Source organism: Danio aesculapii, chromosome 14, assembly GCF_903798145.1.
Source record: "Danio aesculapii chromosome 14, fDanAes4.1, whole genome shotgun sequence".
Lineage (NCBI taxonomy): Eukaryota > Metazoa > Chordata > Actinopteri > Cypriniformes > Danionidae > Danio > Danio aesculapii.
The window spans coordinates 30,656,843-30,664,045 of NC_079448.1; positions in this window are offsets into that span (position 1 = coordinate 30,656,843).

Consider the following 7,203-nt stretch of genomic DNA (forward strand, 5'->3'; position numbering starts at 1 on the left):
CCCCTGAGGTAATACAACAGTCTTTCACTTCTCTTCATCTGTGTGTGTTTGTGAGGCCGTTATCAAGGGGCCGCGAATAGTGAGCTAATCAGACTTAATGAATTACCTGAATTACCATATTAACACCCAGGTCACCTTGAAAAGAAATATTCTGGATATCGTTTAGTATTCCTGCAAGTAAAAGGCAATCACTCTATGTTATTTGGATTACATTAGGCCAGCTATTATTTTATATTTTAGCATACCTTATAATTACATTTATATAATATATTGTGTAAAATACTACATAAATAAACAAAGGAGACATATTTATTTATTCATTCATTCATTCATTTTCTTTTCGGCTTAGTCCCTTTATTAATCAGGGTTGCCACAGTGAATGAACCACCAAATTATCCAGCATATGTTTTATGCAGCGATGCCCATCCAGCTGCAACCCAGTACAGGGAAACATCCATACACACTCATTCACACACATACATTATATCCAATTTAATTTTTTCAGTTCACCTATACCGCATGTCCAATTTAGTTTTTTCAGTTCACCTATACCGCATGTCTTTGGACTGTGGGGGAAACCGGAGCACCCGGAGGAAACCCAAGCCATCACGGATAACTGCATTGTAAAACAGTGAAACTCACTAAATGAAATGCCACACAGAAATGCCTACTGATCCAGCCGAGGCTCGAACCAGCGACCTTCTTGCTGTGAAGCAATTGTGCTACCCACTGCACCACCATAATGCCCACATATTTATGATCAAATTACAAAATATTGCCATATAGAGCATTTTTATTTATAATTTTTTTTCTGAAACGATTTATTTGTTGTAATTAAAAGTCAGAGAAAACCCACCAAATATTGATTTATTAACATTTTTTAAGTTTAGAAAACATTGTTATTATGTGTAAAATTTAATGTAAACATGTCTAAAACATTTTTAATACAAAAAAGTAAATAAATGCTACCTCACAACATTTTTGTTTTAAATTTCATTAGTTTACCAAATAAAGCTAAAATAGTTTTACTCAAACACAACTATAAATCACAAACATTTTGAAGCAGTCTCTTGTCTTTTCCCATAGATTATTTATGTTTATATAAATATATAGTAATAAAGCGTATTATGGTTGTGCAACTTAGGGCTGGGCGATAAACGATATTTGATCGAATCGCGATAAAATGTATGACGATAACAATGATAAGCTCTGGACTTTTTTACTCTATATTCAGGGTATAACACTAAGGATTTTTTCTACTGGCCTGATAGGGCTAGTGGTTCAAATTTTTACTTGCCCTGCAAAAATTTCACTTGCCCGAAAAAAGTTTGCTATTTCTTAGCCACATATTTTAAATAATGTGTCAAAAATAATGTCTGTGAATATAATAATGTTAATGAAAATGTTAATAAGTGTATAATGAGCAAAATTCAAAGTGTTATGCAAACATAAATAACAGTAGCAAAATGTGCAGGTATTTTATTGTAAAACAAAAGGTGACTGACTTGCCAAACGGACAGCAAACTGTGCAGAACATCAAGTCATTTTTATCTGTGGTGTTGTTCCCACATAAATGTCGCTTCAAGATGTTAGAAACAAATGTTTTCTTTTAGCCTCATAATTTGATGTTGCCACCATGTTGCCGTCTCTTTGCTGTACTGGTTGTTACCAGGTTACGAAAAAAAATAACATGCTCATGACATCCAATCAGATAGGAGGAACTGAAAAGCAATACGGGGTTTATGACTTCACAGAGAAGGTGGCATTTAAAGGCTTAAAAGCACAAACTGTTATCGATTCTAACACTGTAGTTGCAGGCAAACTAAAAAAACGGAAGGGACAAGGCAGCATTGGTCTGATCGGGCCAGTACCGATCTTGTCTACTGTCCCGAGCGTCTTGCATCGGGCAGTCCTTATTGTTGAGCGCTGCTATGTTGATCTAATAGTCAATCGCACAGCAGAAATGTACAACAATGGGAATCTAGAAGTGTGTTGGTATTAGAGATGCACCGAATTTTCGGCTGCCAAAAATGATCAGCCACCGAAAATAGGTTATGCTATTTATTGGACCCTCTCATTTTTGTGGCTTCAATCATTGTTGGGATACTCTTAAATCTGGAAGCATTAACAACTGATATTGAAATATAAATTGTTATCTTTCAATATGGAAAATAATTAATCGAGATTAATTATTTTAATTGAGATTAATCACCCAGTCCTAGTTCAGCTATAAGAAACAGTAATCTGACATGATGTCCCTGGATTAAATATCTAGCAGTCTAAATATGCTTACACTTAACTTGGTATAGGTAACAAGTGCAATTTGTTTAAAGCTGCCTTGTGTCCATCAGTGACAGCAGGAAAGTCAAAGTCAAATACAGTTTTCCAGAAAGAACGTCCAGTCTGACTCCCGTTTGTTCTTCGTCTGGACACTGTGTCTATCAGCCTGAAGCAGTGACAGGGTCCCCGGGGCGTCTGCGCTCCCTGTCCCACCACTGACAGTCCGTAATTCAGCACTAACCTCTACTGTGACCTACCCCTCGCCCTGCCACTCCGTTCCTACTCCAAAACATGCAAGACTGACGTTTGCACTTTCACTGTCCTCTTTTGAAGATTTACAGTGGAATACTAAACTCAAGGAGGTGAGAGCAGGAATCCGCACCAAATATAGCACATCAGATTGAGTGTTTTTCACACACACACATACTGACCTGCTATGGCAAGCCACTTTGGCTTTTATCTACTGAAATATCAAGTAATGAGAAGAAATCAGTTTAGAAATTAAAGTTAATGCAAAATTTATTATTGATATAAAATAATAATTTAAATGATTTCTTTGATGACATTTTGCTTGATATACAGCTGAAGTCCCCCCTGAATTTGTCCTCCAATTTCTGTTTAACGGAGAGAAGATTTTTTTCAACACATTTCTAAACATAATAGTTTTAATAACTTATCTCTAATAACTGATTTCTTTGATCTTTGCCATGATGACAGTAAATAATATTTTACTAGATATTTTTTAAGACACTTCTAAGGCTAAAGGCTTAACTAGGGTAAATAGGTTAACTAGGCAGGTTAGAGTAATTAGGCAATTATCCGACATACTGTGAAAATTTCCTTGCTCTGTTAAAGATCATTTGGAAAATGTTTAAAAAAGAAAAAAAGAATCAAAGGGTGGCTAATAATTCTGACTTCAACTGTATGTAGATGATATATTTTTAATAATTGAAATGTAATTCTTGATATCAATAATTCATTTTCTCTGAGTGATGACCTCATTATTGATATCAAGAATGAACATTTTTACTACTGATAATGATACTGCGGATAGCTATCTATTTCCTGATATAAAGAATTGCCATTTGAATGAATCAAAATGGACTTGATATAAAAACCTGCAAATTAGTAAAAGTCCAAATGGCTTGCCACGATCCCGCTGATATCTGGATATGATAAATGTCCCCGCAGAATGATGGAGCTGACTGAAAGGATGAGTTGACAGTTGAGAAAATGGCTAAATGTCCCAGATATGACAAATCCCTGCAGAATAAAACAACAAGCCGGAGCTACGGCTCTCTTTATCTCTTTGTAAAGAAAGAGGCATTTCTGAAGTGCTAGGTAATTGCCCTTTTAGTCCTCAGCTGCGAAGGAGAAAAATGGAATATGAACTGTTGGAATTGAGTTTTGTCTCATTTTCGTACTGCTGTGTCATCTTCAATGTGATCGATGCCAGCGTTCGTGGGCATATTTTCTCCCTGGAGATTGCTTTCAACATTTCTCCTCTGAGCTATTCAGCCATGATTCTCTTCTGCCATTAAGGAATATTTTCAGGAGAATTCCCTGCCAAACATACCCAGCGGTGAGCTTTATTCCGAGCATGATAACCTATTTGCAGCCTCTTCAGCACTGACCCTCTGTGAACCCTCGTGTTTGCAGTGTGAAAGCGTCTGCAGGTCAGAATTGAGAAGTTTCGTCAGGCCTCTGTGGAATGAAGATGTGCTGGACTTGAATCTGAGGGGTTATGGCAAGCCGTTTTGACTTTTACTCATTTAGAGATTTCAGTAGGGCTGTGCGATTTGGGGAAAATATCTAATTGCGATTTTATTTTTTATTATTATTATTATTTTTTTTTGATTTGCGATTTTAATTTTGTAGTCAAGCTTCAGCTTAGTAATCTGTATCGTTGCATCTTACCGCTAAAATGCAGTGAAAAGATATGAAAAGATATCAATTTATATTAGCAAACAACACTGAAACTGTACTTTGCTTGCTACTAGATTGAGTGTCACTGGCAATACTTTTAGTTGACTTTTTAGCAAGATACTCCTCACATATCCGCTGGTGTTGCCTTTTTAGGTGCTGGTTGTTGCATTTCCTTGTGCTGTGGCAACAATTCTGTGACAGCTCTTACAAATGACCTGCTTTTGTTTGGTGTCTATGACTTTGAAATCAAGATATTACCATATTACCGACATGCTGTTTTTCTTTGATATGAATTAGTCTATTAATGCTTCTGAAGCAGCAGACGTCATCATCTCACTTGTCCGCGCTCTCTGTTAGTTTGTTTTTTATTGTGGGCGTTCCGTGCAGTTCGGTTGCGCAATTCTGATTGGGCAGAACGTAAGTGCTCACTAAATTGGCTATTAAGACTGTCACACAGAGATGGAACTCACGCATTTGCTCTGTGTTAAGGAAGTTAAATAATATAAGTAATATATGTTTCCCAAATACATAAGTAATATATGTTTCCCAAATACATTCTGTGTATTTGGGAAACATATATTACTTATATTATTTAACACAAACACGAACACGAGGAGAACATGCAAACTCCACACAGAAATGCCAACTAACCCAGCCGAGGCTTGAACCAGCAACCTTCTTGCTTTGAGGTGATCGTGCTACCCACTGCGCCACCGTGACACCCTATCTGAAATTATTATATTGAAAAAACATTTTAGTTATCAATATTTAACATTTCAATAGTGAATTCTAGATGCGCTGAATACAATGATTTCTGTAAAATTGTTGCAAACAAATTAACTTTAGTAATGTTTAACTTTGTTTAAATTCAACCCAAATAAATTGTTTACAACTACTTAACAGAAAAAAATGGAAATCCAAGGAATCATCTTTCAATCATATTTGTCAGTGTATCTGGAAATTGCGTTTAATAGTAACAATGTGCTTATTGATATAACAAATATTGCCAAAAGTGTTAGGGCACCCCTTCAAATCACTGAATTCAGTTGTTCCTATATAATCCATGGCCCAGTGTAAATATGACTCTTTATATCAGTAACTGTCTACAAAAAAATCTCATTCCTGGTTTAAAAAGAAAAATATTTAGCAGTTGAAATTAAACTACTGAAATTGAATTGTTGCTGTCAGAAACCCAAAAACTGAACGGATTAACGAGAAAATGGCTTGCCATACATGGTGAGATATGCAGCATATCGATCAGCCTGTGCCGGAGAGATGGAGTAATTTTCTGGGCTCAGCGTTGTGGAGAGGGCCAGAGAGTGGGATTTTGGTATTATCGTGGAGCAGAATGAGCAGGGGTGTGTTGCGTTTGGCAATGCAGGGAAGCAGACTGTAAAATGACCGCAGAGGTTAATCGTCTCCTCTGCATCCACACGCAGGTTAATCGATACACGTGGATCGGCCTCCGGGGGTCTGTCGTGCGGTACTCGTGCTCTCAGAGATTAAACCCGCTCAGTGCAGCCAGTTAACCGTTTAACAGGCCAGCGAGCTCCTGCACAGAGTTAAAAACACGGCACGTTGGGTTGTGTTAATAAATAGATGTGAAATCTACAGTGCCCTGCATAAATGAGTATACCATCTTTTATATTTCTTTTTAGGAAAGAATTGGGGAAATATTAACTATATAGTGCTGTGTTTTTTTTACGACATAGTAAAATAAAATTAAACACTAACATAAGAGTATGGACACATAGGTGCTGCAAAAAATAATTACAGCATCAAATAAACAATATGTATGTATTCATGGCCTCATTTTGCCTGTTTATTACAATTTGACTTTTTTTTTTCTCCTAAGATCATGACTTGACTCAATGTTGCACCAGGGTCTTAAGTCATTTTGTTGGATAAATATCAATAAAACAACTTTGCACAAATACCTCTTTGTATATAACTTGATTTAAAAAGTTCCAAAAGTAATTTAAAGACGCAAGATGGGTGTTTTCCTCAATAGTATGTGGATGCAGCCTTGGTGATGCAAGCTGAGATTGCAGATCTCAATGTCAGACACAAAGGAGCTAGTGACGTCTCTCTGAGGGGTAGGGTAAGGGGTGGGAATAGGTTTGCACATTAAAAAGTATTGCATGCAGCTCAGATTGCAACTGCAACAGGTCTGCATCCCGTCCCCTCTCTTTTTTCTGACAAATGTGAGTGTACTCATTTATGTTGGGAAATGTACTTCTTTACTGACATAACTACACTCACTGGACACTTTATTAGGTACACCTGTCCAACTGCTCGTTAACGCAAATTTCTAATCAGCCAATCGGATGGCAGCAACTCAATGCATTTAGGCATGTAGGCATGGTCAAGACGATCTGCTGCAGTTCAAAGCAAGCATCAGAATGGGGAAAAAAGCTGATTAAAGTGACTTTGAACATGGCATGGTTGTTGGTGCCAGACAGGCTGGTCTGAGTATTTCAGAAACTGCTGATCTGCTAGAATTTTCATGCACAACCATCATTAAGGTTTACAGAGGATGGTCTGATGAAGAGAAAATATCCAGTGAGCAGCAGTTCTGTGGGTGCAAATGCCTTGTTGTTTCCTTAGGTCAGAGGAGAATGGCCAGACTGGTTCAAGCTGATTGAAAGGCAACAGTAACTCAAATAACCACTCGTTACAACCGAGGTATGCAGAAGAGCATCTCTGAGTGCACATCACGTCCAACCTTGAAGCGGATGGGCTACAGCAGCAGAGACTACAATTCATACAGGCTCACCAAAATTGGATTATAGAAGATTGGAAAAACATTGCCTGGTCTGATGAGTCTCGATTTCTGCTGCGACATTTGGATGGTTAGGTCAGAATTTGGTGTCAACAACAAGAAAGCATGGATCCATCCTGCTTTGTATCGGGCGTCCAACTCAGTACTATTAAGGTGTACCTAATAAAGTGGACGGTGAGTGTATGTAATATGATATAGTTTTGTCTGACAATTTG